Source organism: Ammospiza nelsoni, unplaced genomic scaffold (genome assembly GCF_027579445.1).
Source record: "Ammospiza nelsoni isolate bAmmNel1 unplaced genomic scaffold, bAmmNel1.pri scaffold_40, whole genome shotgun sequence".
NCBI classification, from domain to species: domain Eukaryota; kingdom Metazoa; phylum Chordata; class Aves; order Passeriformes; family Passerellidae; genus Ammospiza; species Ammospiza nelsoni.
Genome location: NW_026683188.1, coordinates 4,092,629 through 4,114,047, shown reverse-complemented (window position 1 = coordinate 4,114,047; position 21,419 = coordinate 4,092,629).

Here is a 21,419-nt window from a genome sequence, read left to right as displayed (position 1 = left end):
TAAAAATCCTAGCCCTAGGCCGAACCCCAACCCTAAGACGAGAAAGGCAAATCAGCCAGGAATTAGGCATGTCCCCAAGGAAAAAGCTGTGGAGGCAGGCATGTTGTGGTACTTTTGCGCTCTTCTTGGCTAGTCCTTCGCAGCTGCTGTGTTCTTGGAACTCAGGGCTTTCTGGTTAATAGAGCCCTTACCCTAGGCGTAACTCAAACCTTAAGCCTAGGAAGGAAAATCAGCCTATGGTTCGGGATGGTCTCATGGAAATATCAGTGGTGGCAGCCAAGTTGCGTCACTTTTGCGCTCCCCTTGGGATGCCTTTTGCAGCTGCAGTGTGCCTGGAGCCCAGGGCTTCCTGGTTTTAAAAGTCCTAGGCCTAAGCCTAACAGTATCCCTAGGAAGGTAAATCAGCCGGGTATTAGGGTTCTTCCTAAGGGAAAAGCCGTGAAAGCAGCCATGTTGTGGCACTTCTGCACTCCCTTTGGGATGCCTTTGGCAGATGAAGTAAGCCTGGAACTCAGGGCTTCCTGGTTAAAGAAATCCAAGCCCTAGGCTGAACCCTAACCCTAACCCTAGGCAGATAAATCAGCCTAGGTATAGGGATGGTGCCAAGGAAAAAGCTGTGAAAGCTGCCATGTTGTTGCACTTTCTGTACTCCCCTTGGGATGCCTTGAACAGCTGCAGTGTGCCTGGAGCCCAGGGCTTCCTAGTTTTAAAAATCCTAGCCCTAGGCCTAAGCCTAACAGTAACCCTGGGAAGGTAAATCAGCCTGGTGTTAGGCTTCTTGCCAAGGAAAAAGCCCGTGAAAGCAGCCATGTTGTGGCACTTTTGCACTCCCCTTTTGGATGCCTTTCACAGCTGCAGTGTGCCTGGAACTCAGGGCTTCCTGATTTTAAAAATCCTAGCCCTAGGCCGAACCCCAACCCTAAGACGAGAAAGGCAAATCAGCCAGGAATTAGGCATGTCCCCAAGGAAAAAGCTGTGGAGGCAGGCATGTTGTGCTACTTTTGCGCTCTTCTTGGCTAGTCCTTCGCAGCTGCTGTGTTCTTGAACTCAGGGCTTTCTGGTAATAGAGCCCTTACCCTAGGCGTAACTCAAACCTTAAGCCTAGGAAGGAAAATCAGCCTATGGTTCGGGATGGTCTCATGGAAATATCAGTGGTGGCAGCCAAGTTGCGTCACTTTTGCGCTCCCCTTGGCATGCCTTTCGCAGCTGCAGTGTGCCTGGAGCCCAGGGCTTCCTGGTTTTAAAAGTCCTAGGCCTAAGCCTAACAGTAAACCCTAGGAAGGTAAATCAGCCGGGTATTAGGGTTCTTCCTAAGGGAAAAGCGTGAAAGCAGCCATGTTGTGGCACTTCTGCACTCCCTTTGGGATGCCTTTGGCAGATGAAGTAAGCCTGGAACTCAGGGCTTCCTGGTTAAAGAAATCCAAGCCCTAGGCTGAACCCTAACCCTAACCCTAGGCAGATAAATCAGCCTAGGTATAGGGATGGTGCCAAGGAAAAAGCTGTGAAAGCTGCCATGTTGTTGCACTTTTGTACTCCCCTTGGGATGCCTTGAACAGCTGCAGTGTGCCTGGAGCTAAGGGCTTCCTAGTTTCAAAATCCTAGCCCTAGGCCTAAGCCTAACAGTAACCCTGGAAGGGAAATCAGCCTGGTGTTAGGCTTTCTTGCCAAGGAAAAAGCCGTGAAAGCAGCCATGCTGTGGCACTTTTGCACTCCCTTTTGGATGCCTTTCACAGCTCCAGTGTGCCTGGAACTCAGGGCTTCCTGATTTTAAAAATCCTAGCCCTAGGCCGAACCCCAACCCTAAGACGAGAAAGGCAAATCAGCCAGGAATTAGGCATGTCCCCAAGGAAAAAGCTGTGGAGGCAGGCATGTTGTGGTACTTTTGCGCTCTTCTTGGCTAGTCCTTCGCAGCTGCTGTGTTCTTGGAACTCAGGGCTTTCTGGTTAATAGAGCCCTTACCCTAGGCGTAACTCAAACCTTAAGCCTAGGAAGGAAAATCAGGCCTATGGTTCGGGATGGTCTCATGGAAATATCAGTGGTGGCAGCCAAGTTGCGTCACTTTTGCGCTCCCCTTGGGATGCCTTTCGCAGCTGCAGTGTGCCTGGAGCCCAGGGCTTCCTGGTTTTAAAAGTCCTAGGCCTAAGCCTAACAGTAACCCTAGGAAGGTAAATCAGCCGGGTATTAGGGTTCCTCCTAAGGGAAAAGCCGTGAAAGCAGCCATGTTGTGGCACTTCTGCACTCCCTTTGGGATGCCTTTGGCAGATGAAGTAAGCCTGGAACTCAGGGCTTCCTGGTTAAAGAAATCCAAGCCCTAGGCTGAACCCTAACCCTAACCCTAGGCAGATAAATCACCCTAGGTATAGGGATGGTGCCAAGGAAAAAGACTGTGAAAGCTGCCATGTTGTAGCACTTTTGTACTCCCCTTGGGATGCCTTGAACAGCTGCAGTGTGCATGGAGCTAAGGGCTTCCTAGTTTTAAAATCCTAGCCCTAGGCCTAAGCCTAACAGTAACCCTGGGAAGGTAAATCAGCCTGGTGTTAGGCTTCTTGCCAAGGAAAAAGCCGTGAAAGCAGCCATGTTGTGGCACTTTTGCACTCCCTTTTGGATGCCTTTCACAGCTCCAGTGTGCCTGAGAACTCAGGGCTTCCTGATTTTAAAAATCCTAGCCCTAGGCCGAACCCCAACCCTAAGACGAGAAAGGCAAATCAGCCAGGAATTAGGCATGTCCCAAGGAAAAAGCTGTGGAGGCAGGCCATGTTGTGGTACTTTTGCGCTCTTCTTGGCTAGTCCTTCGCAGCTGCTGTGTTCTTGGAACTCAGGGCTTTCTGGTTAATAGAGCCCTTACCCTAGGCGTAACTCAAACCTTAAGCCTAGGAAGGAAAATCAGCCTATGGTTCGGGATGGTCTCATGGAAATATCAGTGGTGGCAGCCAAGTTGCGTCACTTTTGCGCTCCCCTTGGGATGCCTTTTGCAGCTGCAGTGTGCCTGGAGCCCAGGGCTTCTGGTTTTAAAAGTCCTAGGCCTAAGCCTAACAGTAACCCTAGGAAGGTAAATCAGCCGGGTATTAGGGTTCTTCCTAAGGAAAAGCCGTGAAAGCAGCCATGTTGTGGCACTTCTGCACTCCCTTTGGGATGCCTTTGGCAGATGAAGTAAGCCTGGAACTCAGGGCTTCCTGGTTAAAGAAATCCAAGCCCTAGGCTGAACCCTAACCCTAACCCTAGGCAGATAAATCAGCCTAGGTATAGGGATGGTGCCAAGGAAAAAGCTGTGAAAGCTGCCATGTTGTAGCACTTTTGTACTCCCCTTGGGATGCCTTCGCAGCTGCAGTGTGCCTGGAGCTAAGGGCTTCCTAGTTTTAAAAATCCTAGCCCTAGGCCTAAGCCTAACAGTAACCCTGGAAGGTAAATCAGCCTGGTGTTAGGCTTCTTGCCAAGGAAAAAGCCGTGAAAGCAGCCATGTTGTGGCACTTTTGCACTCCCTTTTGGATGCCTTTCACAGCTGCAGTGTGCTGGAACTCAGGGCTTCCTGATTTTAAAAATCCTAGCCCTAGGCCGAACCCCAACCCTAAGACGAGAAAGGCAAATGAGCAGGAATTAGGCATGTCCCCAAGGAAAAAGCTGTGGAGGCAGGCATGTTGTGGTACTTTTGCGCTCTTCTTGGCTAGTCCTTCGCAGCTGCTGTGTTCTTGGAACTCAGGGCTTTCTGGTTAATAGAACCCTGTACCCTAGGCGTAACTCAAACCTTAACCCTAGGAAGGAAAATCAGCCTATGGTTCGGGATGGTCTCATGGAAATATCAGTGGTGGCAGCCAAGTTGCGTCACTTTTGCGCTCCCCTTGGGATGCCTTTCGCAGCTGCAGTGTGCCTGGAGCCCAGGCTTCCTGGTTTTAAAAGTCCTAGGCCTAAGCCTAACAGTAACCCTAGGAAGGTAAATCAGCCGGGTATTAGGGTTCTTCCTAAGGGAAAAGCCGTGAAAGCAGCCATGTTGTGGCACTTCTGCACTCCCTTGGGATGCCTTTGGCAGATGAAGTAAGCCTGGAACTCAGGGCTTCCTGGTTAAAGAAATCCAAGGCCTAGGCTGAACCCTAACCCTAACCCTAGGCAGATAAATCAGCCTAGGTATAGGGATGGTGCCAAGGAAAAAGCTGTGAAAGCTGCCATGTTGTTGCACTTTTGTACTCCCCTTGGGATGCCTTGAACCAGCTGCAGTGTGCCTGGAGCTAAGGGCTTCCTAGTTTCAAAATCCTAGCCCTAGGCCTAAGCCTAACAGTAACCCTGGAAGGTAAATCAGCCTGGTGTTAGGCTTCTTGCCAAGGAAAAAGCCGTGAAAGCAGCCATGCTGTGGCACTTTTGCACTCCCTTTTGGATGCCTTTCACAGCTCCAGTGTGCCTGGAACTCAGGGCTTCCTGATTTTAAAAATCCTAGCCCTAGGCCGAACCCCAACCCTAAGACGAGAAAGGCAAATCAGCCAGGAATTAGGCATGTCCCCAAGGAAAAAGCTGTGGAGGCAGGCATGTTGTGGTACTTTTGCGCTCTTCTTGGCGAGTCCTTCAGCAGCTGCTGTGTTCTTGGAACTCAGGGCTTTCTGGTTAATAGAGCCCTTACCCTAGGCGTAACTCAAACCTTAAGCCTAGGAAGGAAAATCAGCCTATGGTTCGGGATGGTCTCATGGAAATATCAGTGGTGGCAGCCAAGTTGCGTCACTTTTGCGCTCCCCTTGGGATGCCTTTCGCAGCTGCAGTGTGCCTGGAGCCCAGGGCTTCCTGGTTTTAAAAGTCCTAGGCCTAAGCCTAACAGTAACCCTAGGAAGGTAAATCAGCCGGGTATTAGGGTTCCTCCTAAGGGAAAAGCCGTGAAAGCAGCCATGTTGTGGCACTTCTGCACTCCCTTTGGGATGCCTTTGGCAGATGAAGTAAGCCTGGAACTCAGGGCTTCCTGGTTAAAGAAATCCAAGCCCTAGGCTGAAGCCTAACCCTAACCCTAGGCAGATAAATCAGCCTAGGTATAGGGATGGTGCCAAGGAAAAAGCTGTGAAAGCTGCCATGTTGTAGCACTTTTGTACTCCCCTTGGGATGCCTTGAACAGCTGCAGTGTGCCTGGAGCTAAGGGCTTCCTAGTTTTAAAAATCCTAGCCCTAGGCCTAAGCCTAACAGTAACCCTGGAAGGTAAATCAGCCTGGTGTTAGGCTTCTTGCCAAGGAAAAAGCCGTGAAAGCAGCCATGTTGTGGCACTTTTGCACTCCCTTTTGGATGCCTTTCACAGCTCCAGTGTGCCTGGAACTCAGGCTTCTGATTTTAAAAATCCTAGCCCTAGGCCGAACCCCAACCCTAAGACGAGAAAGGCAAATGAGCCAGGAATTAGGCATGTCCCCAAGGAAAAAGCTGTGGAGGCAGGCATGTTGTGGTACTTTTGCGCTCTTCTTGGCTAGTCCTTCGCAGCTGCTGTGTTCTTGGAACTCAGGGGCTTTCTGGTTAATAGAACCCTTACCCTAGGCGTAACTCAAACCTTAAGCTAGGAAGGAAAATCAGCCTATGGTTGGGGATGGTCTCATGGAAATATCAGTGGTGGCAGCCAAGTTGCGTCACTTTTGCGCTCCCCTTGGATGCCTTTCGCAGCTGCAGTGTGCCTGGAGCCCAGGGCTTCTGGTTTTAAAAGTCCTAGGCCTAAGCCTAACAGTAACCCTAGGAAGGTAAATCAGCCGGGTATTAGGGTTCTTCCTAAGGGAAAAGCCGTGAAAGCAGCCATGTTGTGGCACTTCTGCACTCCCTTTGGGATGCCTTTGGCAGATGAAGTAAGCCTGGAACTCAGGGCTTCCTGGTTAAAGAAATCCAAGCCCTAGGCTGAACCCTAACCCTAACCCTAGGCAGATAAATCAGCCTAGGTATAGGGATGGTGCAAGGAAAAAGATGTGAAAGCTGCCATGTTGTTGCACTTTGTACTCCCCTTGGGATGCCTTGAACAGCTGCCATGTGCCTGGAGCCCAGGGCTTCCTAGTTTTAAAAATCCTAGCCCTAGGCCTAAGCCTAACAGTAACCCTGGGAAGGTAAATCAGCCTGGTGTTAGGCTTCTTGCCAAGGAAAAAGCCGTGAAAGCAGCCATGTTGTGGCACTTTTGCACTCCCTTTTGGATGCCTTTCACAGCTGCAGTGTGCCTGGAACTCAGGGCTTCCTGATTTTAAAAATCCTAGCCCTAGGCCGAACCCCAACCCTAAGACGAGAAAGGCAATCAGCCAGGAATTAGGCATGTCCCCAAGGAAAAAGCTGTGGAGGCAGGCATGTTGTGGTACTTTGCGCTCTTCTTGGCTAGTCCTTCGCAGCTGCTGTGTTCTTGGAACTCAGGGCTTTCTGGTTAATAGAACCCTTACCCTAGGCGTAACTCAAACCTTAAGCCTAGGAAGGAAAATCAGCCTATGGTTGGGGATGGTCTCATGGAAATATCAGTGGTGGCAGCCAAGTTGCGTCACTTTTGCGCTCCCCTTGGGATGCCTTTCGCAGCTGCAGTGTGCCTGGAGCCCAGGGCTTCCTGGTTTTAAAAGTCCTAGGCCTAAGCCTAACAGTAACCCTAGGAAGGTAAAATCAGCCGGGGTATTAGGGTTCTTCCTAAGGGAAAAGCCGTGAAAGCAGCCATGTTGTGGCACTTCTGCACTCCCTTTGGGATGCCTTTGGCAGATGAAGTAAGCCTGGAACTCAGGGCTTCCTGGTTAAAGAAATCCAAGCCCTAGGCTGAACCCTAACCCTAACCCTAGGCCAGATATAAATCAGCCTAGGTATAGGGATGGTGCCAAGGAAAAAGCTGTGAAAGCTGCCATGTTGTAGCACTTTTGTACTCCCCTTGGGATGCCTTGAACAGCTGCAGTGTGCCTGGAGCCCAGGGCTTCCTAGTTTTAAAATCCTAGCCCTAGGCCTAAGCCTAACAGTAACCCTGGGAAGGTAAATCAGCCTGGTGTTAGGCTTCTTGCCAAGGAAAAAGCCGTGAAAGCAGCCATGTTGTGGCACTTTTGCACTCCTTTTGGATGCCTTTCACAGCTGCAGTGTGCCTGGAACTCAGGGCTTCCTGATTTTAAAATCCTAGCCCTAGGCCGAACCCCAACCCTAAGACGAGAAAGGCAAATCAGCCAGGAATTAGGCATGTCCCCAAGGAAAAAGCTGTGGAGGCAGGCATGTTGTGGTACTTTTGCGCTCTTCTTGGCTAGTCCTTCGCAGCTGCTGTGTTCTTGGAACTCAGGGCTTTCTGGTTAATAGAACCCTTACCCTAGGCGTAACTCAAACCTTAAGCCTAGGAAGGAAAATCAGCCTATGGTTCGGGATGGTCTCATGGAAATATCAGTGGTGGCAGCCAAGTTGCGTCACTTTTGCGCTCCCCTTGGGATGCCTTTCGCAGCTGCAGTGTGCCTGGAGCCCAGGGCTTCCTGGTTTTAAAAGTCCTAGGCCTAAGCCTAACAGTAACCCTAGGAAGGTAAATCAGCCGGGTATTAGGTTCTTCCTAAGGGAAAAGCCGTGAAAGCAGCCATGTTGTGGCACTTCTGCACTCCCTTTGGGATGCCTTGGCAGATGAAGTAAGCCTGGAACTCAGGGCTTCCTGGTTAAAGAAATCCAAGCCCTAGGCTGAACCCTAACCCTAACCCTAGGCAGATAAATCAGCCTAGGTATAGGGATGGTTGCCAAGGAAAAAAGCTGTGAAAGCTGCCATGTTGTAGCACTTTTGTACTCCCCTTGGGATGCCTTGAACAGCTGCAGTGTGCCTGGAGCCCAGGGCTTGCTAGTTTTAAAAATCCTAGCCCTAGGCCTAAGCCTAACAGTAACCCTGGGAAGGTAAATCAGCCTGGTGTTAGGCTTCTTGCCAAGGAAAAAGCCGTGAAAGCAGCCATGCTGTAGCACTTTTGCACTCCCTTTGGATGCCTTTCACAGCTGCAGTGTGCCTGGAACTCAGGGCTTCCTGATTTTAAAAATCCTAGCCCTAGGCCGAACCCCAACCCTAAGACGAGAAAGGCAAATCAGCCAGGAATTAGGCATGTCCCCAAGGAAAAAGCTGTGGAGGCAGGCATGTTGTGGTACTTTTGCGCTCTTCTTGGCTAGTCCTTCGCAGCTGCTGTGTTCTTGGAACTCAGGGCTTTCTGGTTAATAGAGCCCTTACCCTAGGCGTAACTCAAACCTTAAGCCTAGGAAGGAAAATCAGCCTATGGTTCGGGATGGTCTCATGGAAATATCAGTGGTGGCAGCCAAGTTGCGTCACTTTTGCGCTCCCCCTTGGGATGCCTTTCGCAGCTGCAGTGTGCCTGGAGCCCAGGGCTTCCTGGTTTTAAAGTCCTAGGCCTAAGCCTAAACAGTAACCCTAGGAAGGTAAATCAGCCGGGTATTAGGGTTCTTCCTAAGGGAAAAGCCGTGAAGCAGCCATGTTGTGGCACTTCTGCACTCCCTTTGGGATGCCTTTGGCAGATGAAGTAAGCCTGAACTCAGGGCTTCCTGGTTAAAGAAATCCAAGCCCTAGGCTGAACCCTAACCCTAACCCTAGGCAGATAAATCAGCCTAGGTATAGGGATGGTGCCAAGGAAAAAGCTGTGAAAGCTGCCATGTTGTAGCACTTTTGTACTCCCCTTGGGATACCTTTCGCAGCTGCAGTGTGCCTGGAGCCCAGGGCTTCCTAGTTTTAAAAATCCTAGCCCTAGGCCTAAGCCTAACAGTAACCCTGGGAAGGTAAATCAGCCTGGTGTTAGGCTTCTTGCAAGGAAAAAGCCGTGAAAGCAGCCATGTTGTGGCACTTTTGCACTCCCTTTTGGATGCCTTTCACAGCTGCAGTGTGCCTGGAACTCAGGGCTTCCTGATTTTAAAATCCTAGCCCTAGGCGAACCCCAACCCTAAGACAGAGAAAGGCAAATCAGCCAGGAATTAGGCATGTCCCCAAGGAAAAAGCTGTGGAGGCAGGCATGTTGTGGTACTTTTGCGCTCTTCTTGGCTAGTCCTTCGCAGCTGCTGTGTTCTTGGAACTCAGGGCTTTCTGGTTAATAGAGCCCTTACCTAGGCGTAACTCAAACCTTAAGCCTAGGAAGGAAAATCAGCCTATGGTTCGGGATGGTCTCATGGAAATATCAGTGGTGGCAGCCAAGTTGCGTCACTTTTGCGCTCCCCTTGGGATGCCTTTCGCAGCTGCAGTGTGCCTGGAGCCCAGGGCTTCCTGGTTTTAAAAGTCCTAGGCCTAAGCCTAACAGTAACCCTAGGAAGGTAAATCAGCCGGGTATTAGGGTTCTTCCTAAGGGAAAAGCCGTGAAAGCAGCCATGTTGTGGCACTTCTGCACTCCCTTTGGGATGCCTTTGGCAGATGAAGTAAGCCTGGAACTCAGGGCTTCCTGGTTAAAGAAATCCAAGCCCTAGGCTGAACCCTAACCCTAACCCTAGGCAGATAAATCACCCTAGGTATAGGGATGGTGCCAAGGAAAAAGCTGTGAAAGCTGCCATGTTGTAGCACTTTTTGTACTCCCCTTGGGATGCCTTGAACAGCTGCAGTGTGCCTGGAGCTAAGGGCTTCCTAGTTTTTAAAATCCTAGCCCTAGGCCTAAGCCTAACAGTAACCCTGGGAAGGTAAATCAGCCTGGTGTTAGGCTTCTTGCCAAGGAAAAAGCCGTGAAAGCAGCCATGTTGTGGCACTTTTTGCACTCCCTTTTGGATGCCTTTCACAGCTCCAGTGTGCCTGGAACTCAGGGCTTCCTGATTTTAAAAATCCTAGCCCTAGGCCGAACCCCAACCCTAAGACGAGAAAGGCAAATCAGCCAGGAATTAGGCATGTCCCCAAGGAAAAAGCTGTGGAGGCAGGCATGTTGTGGTACTTTTGCGCTCTTCTTGGCTAGTCCTTCGCAGCTGCTGTGTTCTTGGAACTCAGGGCTTTCTGGTTAATAGAGCCCTTACCCTAGGCGTAACTCAAACCTTAAGCCTAGGAAGGAAAATCAGCCTATGGTTGGGGATGGTCTCATGGAATATCAGTGGTGGCAGCCAAGTTGCGTCACTTTTGCGCTCCCCTTGGGATGCCTTTCGCAGCTGCAGTGTGCCTGGAGCCCAGGGCTTCCTGGTTTTAAAAGTCCTAGGCCTAAGCCTAACAGTAACCCTAGGAAGGTAAATCAGCCGGGTATTAGGGTTCTTCCTAAGGGAAAAGCCGTGAAAGCAGCCATGTTGTGGCACTTCTGCACTCCCTTTGGGATGCCTTTGGCAGATGAAGTAAGCCTGGAACTCAGGGCTTCCTGGTTAAAGAAATCCAAGCCCTAGGCTGAAGCCTAACCCTAACCCTAGGCAGATAAATCAGCCTAGGTATAGGGATGGTGCCAAGGAAAAAGCTGTGAAAGCTGCCATGTTGTAGCACTTTTGTACTCCCCTTGGGATGCCTTGAACAGCTGCAGTGTGCCTGGAGCCCAGGGCTTCCTAGTTTTAAAAATCCTAGCCCTAGGCCTAAGCCTAACAGTAACCCTGGGAAGGTAAATCAGCCTGGTGTTAGGCTTCTTGCCAAGGAAAAAGCCGTGAAAGCAGCCATGCTGTAGCACTTTTGCACTCCCTTTTGGATGCCTTTCACAGCTGCAGTGTGCCTGGAACTCAGGGCTTCCTGATTTTAAAAATCCTAGCCCTAGGCCGAACCCCAACCCTAAGACGAGAAAGGCAAATCAGCCAGGAATTAGGCATGTCCCCAAGGAAAAAGCTGTGGAGGCAGGCATGTTGTGCTACTTTTGCGCTCTTCTTGGCTAGTCCTTCGCAGCTGCTGTGTTCTTGGAACTCAGGGCTTTCTGGTTAATAGAGCCCTTACCCTAGGCGTAACTCAAACCTTAAGCCTAGGAAGGAAAATCAGCCTATGGTTCGGGATGGTCTCATGGAAATATCAGTGGTGGCAGCCAAGTTGCGTCACTTTTGCGCTCCCCTTGGCATGCCTTTCGCAGCTGCAGTGTGCCTGGAGCCCAGGGCTTCCTGGTTTTAAAAGTCCTAGGCCTAAGCCTAACAGTAACCCTAGGAAGGTAAATCAGCCGGGTATTAGGGTTCCTCCTAAGGGAAAAGCCGTGAAAGCAGCCATGTTGTGGCACTTCTGCACTCCCTTTGGGATGCCTTTGGCAGATGAAGTAAGCCTGGAACTCAGGGCTTCCTGGTGAAAGAAATCCAAGCCCTAGTCTGAACCCTAACCCTAACCCTAGGCAGATAAATCAGCCTAGGTATAGGGATGGTGCCAAGGAAAAAGCTGTGAAAGCTGCCATGTTGTTGCACTTTTGTACTCCCCTTGGGATGCCTTGAACAGCTGCAGTGTGCCTGGAGCTAAGGGCTTCCTAGTTTTAAAAATCCTAGCCCTAGGCCTAAGCCTAACAGTAACCCTGGGAAGGTAAATCAGCCTGGTGTTAGGCTTCTTGCCAAGGAAAAAGCCGTGAAAGCAGCCATGTTGTGGCACTTTTGCACTCCCTTTTGGATGCCTTTCACAGCTGCAGTGTGCCTGGAACTCAGGGCTTCCTGATTTTAAAAATCCTAGCCCTAGGCCGAACCCCAACCCTAAGACGAGAAAGGCAAATCAGCCAGGAATTAGGCATGTCCCCAAGGAAAAAGCTGTGGAGGCAGGCATGTTGTGGTACTTTTGCGCTCTTCTTGGCTAGTCCTTCGCAGCTGCTGTGTTCTTGGAACTCAGGGCTTTCTGGTTAATAGAACCCTTACCCTAGGCGTAACTCAAACCTTAAGCCTAGGAAGGAAAATCAGCCTATGGTTCGGGATGGTCTCATGGAAATATCAGTGGTGGCAGCCAAGTTGCGTCACTTTTGCGCTCCCCTTGGGATGCCTTTCGCAGCTGCAGTGTGCCTGGAGCCCAGGGCTTCCTGGTTTTAAAAGTCCTAGGCCTAAGCCTAACAGTAACCCTAGGAAGGTAAATCAGCCGGGTATTAGGGTTCTTCCTAAGGGAAAAGCCGTGAAAGCAGCCATGTTGTGGCACTTCTGCACTCCCTTTGGGATGCCTTTGGCAGATGAAGTAAGCCTGGAACTCAGGGCTTCCTGGTTAAAGAAATCCAGGGCCTAGGCTGAACCCTAACCCTAACCCTAGGCAGATAAATCAGCCTAGGTATAGGGATGGTGCCAAGGAAAAAGCTGTGAAAGCTGCCATGTTGTAGCACTTTTGTACTCCCCTTGGGATGCCTTTCGCAGCTGCAGTGTGCCTGGAGCCCAGGGCTTCCTAGTTTTAAAAATCCTAGCCCTAGGCCTAAGCCTAACAGTAACCCTGGGAAGGTAAATCAGCCTGGTGTTAGGCTTCTTGCCAAGGAAAAAGCCGTGAAAGCAGCCATGTTGTGGCACTTTTGCACTCCCTTTTGGATGCCTTTCACAGCTGCAGTGTGCCTGGAACTCAGGGCTTCCTGATTTTAAAAATCCTAGCCCTAGGCCGAACCCCAACCCTAAGACGAGAAAGGCAAATCAGCCAGGAATTAGGCATGTCCCCAAGGAAAAAGCTGTGGAGGCAGGCATGTTGTGGTACTTTTGCGCTCTTCTTGGCTAGTCCTTCGCAGCTGCTGTGTTCTTGGAACTCAGGGCTTTCTGGTTAATAGAGCCCTTACCCTAGGCGTAACTCAAACCTTAAGCCTAGGAAGGAAAATCAGCCTATGGTTCGGGATGGTCTCATGGAAATATCAGTGGTGGCAGCCAAGTTGCGTCACTTTTGCGCTCCCCTTGGGATGCCTTTCGCAGCTGCAGTGTGCCTGGAGCCCAGGGCTTCCTGGTTTTAAAAGTCCTAGGCCTAAGCCTAACAGTAACCCTAGGAAGGTAAATCAGCCGGGTATTAGGGTTCCTCCTAAGGGAAAAGCCGTGAAAGCAGCCATGTTGTGGCACTTCTGCACTCCCTTTGGGATGCCTTTGGCAGATGAAGTAAGCCTGGAACTCAGGGCTTCCTGGTTAAAGAAATCCAAGCCCTAGGCTGAAGCCTAACCCTAACCCTAGGCAGATAAATCAGCCTAGGTATAGGGATGGTGCCAAGGAAAAAGCTGTGAAAGCTGCCATGTTGTAGCACTTTTGTACTCCCCTTGGGATGCCTTTCGCAGCTGCAGTGTGCCTGGAGCCCAGGGCTTCCTAGTTTTAAAAATCCTAGCCCTAGGCCTAAGCCTAACAGTAACCCTGGGAAGGTAAATCAGCCTGGTGTTAGGCTTCTTGCCAAGGAAAAAGCCGTGAAAGCAGCCATGTTGTGGCACTTTTGCACTCCCTTTTGGATGCCTTTCACAGCTGCAGTGTGCCTGGAACTCAGGGCTTCCTGATTTTAAAAATCCTAGCCCTAGGCCGAACCCCAACCCTAAGACGAGAAAGGCAAATCAGCCAGGAATTAGGCATGTCCCCAAGGAAAAAGCTGTGGAGGCAGGCATGTTGTGGTACTTTTGCGCTCTTCTTGGCTAGTCCTTCGCAGCTGCTGTGTTCTTGGAACTCAGGGCTTTCTGGTTAATAGAGCCCTTACCCTAGGCGTAACTCAAACCTTAAGCCTAGGAAGGAAAATCAGCCTATGGTTCGGGATGGTCTCATGGAAATATCAGTGGTGGCAGCCAAGTTGCGTCACTTTTGCGCTCCCCTTGGGATGCCTTTCGCAGCTGCAGTGTGCCTGGAGCCCAGGGCTTCCTGGTTTTAAAAGTCCTAGGCCTAAGCCTAACAGTAACCCTAGGAAGGTAAATCAGCCGGGTATTAGGGTTCCTCCTAAGGGAAAAGCCGTGAAAGCAGCCATGTTGTGGCACTTCTGCACTCCCTTTGGGATGCCTTTGGCAGATGAAGTAAGCCTGGAACTCAGGGCTTCCTGGTTAAAGAAATCCAAGCCCTAGGCTGAACCCTAACCCTAACCCTAGGCAGATAAATCAGCCTAGGTATAGGGATGGTGCCAAGGAAAAAGCTGTGAAAGCTGCCATGTTGTAGCACTTTTGTACTCCCCTTGGGATGCCTTGAACAGCTGCAGTGTGCCTGGAGCTAAGGGCTTCCTAGTTTTAAAAATCCTAGCCCTAGGCCTAAGCCTAACAGTAACCCTGGGAAGGTAAATCAGCCTGGTGTTAGGCTTCTTGCCAAGGAAAAAGCCGTGAAAGCAGCCATGTTGTGGCACTTTTGCACTCCCTTTTGGATGCCTTTCACAGCTGCAGTGTGCCTGGAACTCAGGGCTTCCTGATTTTAAAAATCCTAGCCCTAGGCCGAACCCCAACCCTAAGACGAGAAAGGCAAATCAGCCAGGAATTAGGCATGTCCCCAAGGAAAAAGCTGTGGAGGCAGGCATGTTGTGGTACTTTTGCGCTCTTCTTGGCTAGTCCTTCGCAGCTGCTGTGTTCTTGGAACTCAGGGCTTTCTGGTTAATAGAGCCCTTACCCTAGGCGTAACTCAAACCTTAAGCCTAGGAAGGAAAATCAGCCTATGGTTCGGGATGGTCTCATGGAAATATCAGTGGTGGCAGCCAAGTTGCGTCACTTTTGCGCTCCCCTTGGGATGCCTTTCGCAGCTGCAGTGTGCCTGGAGCCCAGGGCTTCCTGGTTTTAAAAGTCCTAGGCCTAAGCCTAACAGTAACCCTAGGAAGGTAAATCAGCCGGGTATTAGGGTTCTTCCTAAGGGAAAAGCCGTGAAAGCAGCCATGTTGTGGCACTTCTGCACTCCCTTTGGGATGCCTTTGGCAGATGAAGTAAGCCTGGAACTCAGGGCTTCCTGGTTAAAGAAATCCAAGCCCTAGGCTGAACCCTAACCCTAACCCTAGGCAGATAAATCAGCCTAGGTATAGGGATGGTGCCAAGGAAAAAGCTGTGAAAGCTGCCATGTTGTAGCACTTTTGTACTCCCCTTGGGATGCCTTTCGCAGCTGCAGTGTGCCTGGAGCCCAGGGCTTCCTAGTTTTAAAAATCCTAGCCCTAGGCCTAAGCCTAACAGTAACCCTGGGAAGGTAAATCAGCCTGGTGTTAGGCTTCTTGCCAAGGAAAAAGCCGTGAAAGCAGCCATGTTGTGGCACTTTTGCACTCCCTTTTGGATGCCTTTCACAGCTGCAGTGTGCCTGGAACTCAGGGCTTCCTGATTTTAAAAATCCTAGCCCTAGGCCGAACCCCAACCCTAAGACGAGAAAGGCAAATCAGCCAGGAATTAGGCATGTCCCCAAGGAAAAAGCTGTGGAGGCAGGCATGTTGTGGTACTTTTGCGCTCTTCTTGGCTAGTCCTTCGCAGCTGCTGTGTTCTTGGAACTCAGGGCTTTCTGGTTAATAGAGCCCTTACCCTAGGCGTAACTCAAACCTTAAGCCTAGGAAGGAAAATCAGCCTATGGTTCGGGATGGTCTCATGGAAATATCAGTGGTGGCAGCCAAGTTGCGTCACTTTTGCGCTCCCCTTGGGATGCCTTTTGCAGCTGCAGTGTGCCTGGAGCCCAGGGCTTCCTGGTTTTAAAAGTCCTAGGCCTAAGCCTAACAGTAACCCTAGGAAGGTAAATCAGCCGGGTATTAGGGTTCTTCCTAAGGGAAAAGCCGTGAAAGCAGCCATGTTGTGGCACTTCTGCACTCCCTTTGGGATGCCTTTGGCAGATGAAGTAAGCCTGGAACTCAGGGCTTCCTGGTTAAAGAAATCCAAGCCCTAGGCTGAACCCTAACCCTAACCCTAGGCAGATAAATCAGCCTAGGTATAGGGATGGTGCCAAGGAAAAAGCTGTGAAAGCTGCCATGTTGTAGCACTTTTGTACTCCCCTTGGGATGCCTTGAACAGCTGCAGTGTGCCTGGAGCTAAGGGCTTCCTAGTTTCAAAAATCCTAGCCCTAGGCCTAAGCCTAACAGTAACCCTGGGAAGGTAAATCAGCCTGGTGTTAGGCTTCTTGCCAAGGAAAAAGCCGTGAAAGCAGCCATGTTGTGGCACTTTTGCACTCCCTTTTGGATGCCTTTCACAGCTGCAGTGTGCCTGGAACTCAGGGCTTCCTGATTTTAAAAATCCTAGCCCTAGGCCGAACCCCAACCCTAAGACGAGAAAGGCAAATCAGCCAGGAATTAGGCATGTCCCCAAGGAAAAAGCTGTGGAGGCAGGCATGTTGTGGTACTTTTGCGCTCTTCTTGGCTAGTCCTTCGCAGCTGCTGTGTTCTTGGAACTCAGGGCTTTCTGGTTAATAGAGCCCTTACCCTAGGCGTAACTCAAACCTTAAGCCTAGGAAGGAAAATCAGCCTATGGTTCGGGATGGTCTCATGGAAATATCAGTGGTGGCAGCCAAGTTGCGTCACTTTTGCGCTCCCCTTGGGATGCCTTTTGCAGCTGCAGTGTGCCTGGAGCCCAGGGCTTCCTGGTTTTAAAAGTCCTAGGCCTAAGCCTAACAGTAACCCTAGGAAGGTAAATCAGCCGGGTATTAGGGTTCTTGCTAAGGGAAAAGCCGTGAAAGCAGCCATGTTGTGGCACTTCTGCACTCCCTTTGGGATGCCTTTGGCAGATGAAGTAAGCCTGGAACTCAGGGCTTCCTGGTTAAAGAAATCCAAGCCCTAGGCTGAAGCCTAACCCTAACCCTAGGCAGATAAATCAGCCTAGGTATAGGGATGGTGCCAAGGAAAAAGCTGTGAAAGCTGCCATGTTGTAGCACTTTTGTACTCCCCTTGGGATGCCTTTCGCAGCTGCAGTGTGCCTGGAGCTAAGGGCTTCCTAGTTTTAAAAATCCTAGCCCTAGGCCTAAGCCTAACAGTAACCCTGGGAAGGTAAATCAGCCTGGTGTTAGGCTTCTTGCCAAGGAAAAAGCCGTGAAAGCAGCCATGTTGTGGCACTTTTGCACTCCCTTTTGGATGCCTTTCACAGCTCCACTGTGCCTGGAACTCAGGGCTTCCTGATTTTAAAAATCCTAGCCCTAGGCCGAACCCCAACCCTAAGACGAGAAAGGCAAATCAGCCAGGAATTAGGCATGTCCCCAAGGAAAAAGCTGTGGAGGCAGGCATGTTGTGGTACTTTTGCGCTCTTCTTGGCTAGTCCTTCGCAGCTGCTGTGTTTTGGAACTCAGGGCTTTCTGGTTAATAGAACCCTTACCCTAGGCGTAACTCAAACCTTAAGCCTAGGAAGGAAAATCAGCCTATGGTTCGGGATGGTCTCATGGAAATATCAGTGGTGGCAGCCAAGTTGCGTCACTTTTGCGCTCCCCTTGGGATGCCTTTCGCAGCTGCAGTGTGCCTGGAGCCCAGGGCTTCCTGGTTTTAAAAGTCCTAGGCCTAAGCCTAACAGTAACCCTAGGAAGGTAAATCAGCCGGGTATTAGGGTTCTTCCTAAGGGAAAAGCCGTGAAAGCAGCCATGTTGTGACACTTCTGCACTCCCTTTGGGATGCCTTTGGCAGATGAAGTAAGCCTGGAACTCAGGGCTTCCTGGTTAAAGAAATCCAAGCCCTAGGCTGAACCCTAACCCTAACCCTAGGCAGATAAATCAGCCTAGGTATAGGGATGGTGCCAAGGAAAAAGCTGTGAAAGCTGCCATGTTGTTGCACTTTTGTACTCCCCTTGGGATGCCTTGAACAGCTGCAGTGTGCCTGGAGCCCAGGGCTTCCTAGTTTTAAAAATCCTAGCCCTAGGCCTAAGCCTAACAGTAACCCTGGGAAGGTAAATCAGCCTGGTGTTAGGCTTCTTGCCAAGGAAAAAGCCGTGAAAGCAGCCATGTTGTGGCACTTTTGCACTCCCTTTTGGATGCCTTTCACAGCTCCAGTGTGCCTGGAACTCAGGGCTTCCTGATTTTAAAAATCCTAGCCCTAGGCCGAACCCCAACCCTAAGACGAGAAAGGCAAATCAGCCAGGAATTAGGCATGTCCCCAAGGAAAAAGCTGTGGAGGCAGGCATGTTGTGGTACTTTTGCGCTCTTCTTGGCTAGTCCTTCGCAGCTGCTGTGTTCTTGCAACTCAGGGCTTTCTGGTTAATAGAGCCCTTACCCTAGGCGTAACTCAAACCTTAAGCCTAGGAAGGAAAATCAGCCTATGGATCGGGATGGTCTCATGGAAATATCAGTGGTGGCAGCCAAGTTTTGTCACTTTTGCGCTCCCCTTGGGATGCCTTTCGCAGCTGCAGTGTGCCTGGAGCCCAGGGCTTCCTGGTTTTAAAAGTCCTAGGCCTAAGCCTAACAGTAACCCTAGGAAGGTAAATCAGCCGGGTATTAGGGTTCTTCCTAAGGGAAAAGCCGTGAAAGCAGCCATGTTGTGACACTTCTGCACTCCCTTTGGGATGCCTTTGGCAGATGAAGTAAGCCTGGAACTCAGGGCTTCCTGGTTAAAGAAATCCAAGCCCTAGGCTGAAGCCTAACCCTAACCCTAGGCAGATAAATCAGCCTAGGTATAGGGATGGTGCCAAGGAAAAAGCTGTGAAAGCTGCCATGTTGTTGCACTTTTGTACTACCCTTGGGATGCCTTGAACAGCTGCAGTGTGCCTGGAGCTAAGGGCTTCCTAGTTTTAAAAATCCTAGCCCTAGGCCTAAGCCTAACAGTAACCCTGGGAAGGTAAATCAGCCTGGTGTTAGGCTTCTTGCCAAGGAAAAAGCCGTGAAAGCAGCCATGTTGTGGCACTTTTGCACTCCCTTTTGGATGCCTTTCACAGCTGCAGTGTGCCTGGAACTCAGGGCTTCCTGATTTTAAAAATCCTAGCCCTAGGCCGAACCCCAACCCTAAGACGAGAAAGGCAAATCAGCCAGGAATTAGGCATGTCCCCAAGGAAAAAGCTGTGGAGGCAGGCATGTTGTGGTACTTTTGCGCTCTTCTTGGCTAGTCCTTCGCAGCTGCTGTGTTCTTGGAACTCAGGGCTTTCTGGTTAATAGAGCCCTTACCCTAGGCGTAACTCAAACCTTAACCCTAGGAAGGAAAATCTGCAGATGGTTCGGGATGGTCTCATGGAAATATCAGTGGTGGCAGCCAAGTTGCGTCACTTTTGCGCTCCCCTTGGGATGCCTTTCGCAGCTGCAGTGTGCCTGGAGCCCAGGGCTTCCTGGTTTTAAAAGTCCTAGGCCTAAGCCTAACAGTAACCCTAGGAAGGTAAATCAGCCGGGTATTAGGGTTCCTCCTAAGGGAAAAGCCGTGAAAGCAGCCATGTTGTGGCACTTCTGCACTCCCTTTGGGATGCCTTTGGCAGATGAAGTAAGCCTGGAACTCAGGGCTTCCTGGTTAAAGAAATCCAAGCCCTAGGCTGAACCCTAACCCTAACCCTAGGCAGATAAATCAGCCTAGGTATAGGGATGGTGCCAAGGAAAAAGCTGTGAAAGCTGCCATGTTGTAGCACTTTTGTACTCCCCTTGGGATGCCTTGAACAGCTGCAGTGTGCCTGGAGCTAAGGGCTTCCTAGTTTTAAAAATCCTAGCCCTAGGCCTAAGCCTAACAGTAACCCTGGGAAGGTAAATCAGCCTGGTGTTAGGCTTCTTGCCAAGGAAAAAGCCGTGAAAGCAGCCATGTTGTGGCACTTTTGCACTCCCTTTTGGATGCCTTTCACAGCTGCAGTGTGCCTGGAACTCAGGGCTTCCTGATTTTAAAAATCCTAGCCCTAGGCCGAACCCCAACCCTAAGACGAGAAAGGCAAATCAGCCAGGAATTAGGCATGTCCCCAAGGAAAAAGCTGTGGAGGCAGGCATGTTGTGGTACTTTTGCGCTCTTCTTGGCTAGTCCTTCGCAGCTGCTGTGTTCTTGGAACTCAGGGCTTTCTGGTTAATAGAGCCCTTACCCTAGGCGTAACTCAAACCTTAAGCCTAGGAAGGAAAATCAGCCTATGGTTCGGGATGGTCTCATGGAAATATCAGTGGTGGCAGCCAAGTTGCGTCACTTTTGCGCTCCCCTTGGGATGCCTTTCGCAGCTGCAGTGTGCCTGGAGCCCAGGGCTTCCTGGTTTTAAAAGTCCTAGGCCTAAGCCTAACAGTAACCCTAGGAAGGTAAATCAGCCGGGTATTAGGGTTCTTCCTAAGGGAAAAGCCGTGAAAGCAGCCATGTTGTGGCACTTCTGCACTCCCTTTGGGATGCCTTTGGCAGATGAAGTAAGCCTGGAACTCAGGGCTTCCTGGTTAAAGAAATCCAAGCCCTAGGCTGAACCCTAACCCTAACCCTAGGCAGATAAATCAGCCTAGGTATAGGGATGGTGCCAAGGAAAAAGCTGTGAAAGCTGCCATGTTGTAGCACTTTTGTACTCCCCTTGGGATGCCTTTCGCAGCTGCAGTGTGCCTGGAGCCCAGGGCTTCCTAGTTTTAAAAATCCTAGCCCTAGGCCTAAGCCTAACAGTAACCCTGGGAAGGTAAATCAGCCTGGTGTTAGGCTTCTTGCCAAGGAAAAAGCCGTGAAAGCAGCCATGTTGTGGCACTTTTGCACTCCCTTTTGGATGCCTTTCACAGCTGCAGTGTGCCTGGAACTCAGGGCTTCCTGATTTTAAAAATCCTAGCCCTAGGCCGAACCCCAACCCTAAGACGAGAAAGGCAAATCAGCCAGGAATTAGGCATGTCCCCAAGGAAAAAGCTGTGGAGGCAGGCATGTTGTGGTACTTTTGCGCTCTTCTTGGCTAGTCCTTCGCAGCTGCTGTGTTCTTGGAACTCAGGGCTTTCTGGTTAATAGAGCCCTTACCCTAGGCGTAACTCAAACCTTAAGCCTAGGAAGGAAAATCAGCCTATGGTTCGGGATGGTCTCATGGAAATATCAGTGGTGGCAGCCAAGTTGCGTCACTTTTGCGCTCCCCTTGGGATGCCTTTTGCAGCTGCAGTGTGCCTGGAGCCCAGGGCTTCCTGGTTTTAAAAGTCCTAGGCCTAAGCCTAACAGTAACCCTAGGAAGGTAAATCAGCCGGGTATTAGGGTTCTTCCTAAGGGAAAAGCCGTGAAAGCAGCCATGTTGTGGCACTTCTGCACTCCCTTTGGGATGCCTTTGGCAGATGAAGTAAGCCTGGAACTCAGGGCTTCCTGGTTAAAGAAATCCAAGCCCTAGGCTGAACCCTAACCCTAACCCTAGGCAGATAAATCAGCCTAGGTATAGGGATGGTGCCAAGGAAAAAGCTGTGAAAGCTGCCATGTTGTAGCACTTTTGTACTCCCCTTGGGATGCCTTGAACAGCTGCAGTGTGCCTGGAGCTAAGGGCTTCCTAGTTTCAAAAATCCTAGCCCTAGGCCTAAGCCTAACAGTAACCCTGGGAAGGTAAATCAGCCTGGTGTTAGGCTTCTTGCCAAGGAAAAAGCCGTGAAAGCAGCCATGTTGTGGCACTTTTGCACTCCCTTTTGGATGCCTTTCACAGCTGCAGTGTGCCTGGAACTCAGGGCTTCCTGATTTTAAAAATCCTAGCCCTAGGCCGAACCCCAACCCTAAGACGAGAAAGGCAAATCAGCCAGGAATTAGGCATGTCCCCAAGGAAAAAGCTGTGGAGGCAGGCATGTTGTGGTACTTTTGCGCTCTTCTTGGCTAGTCCTTCGCAGCTGCTGTGTTCTTGGAACTCAGGGCTTTCTGGTTAATAGAGCCCTTACCCTAGGCGTAACTCAAACCTTAAGCCTAG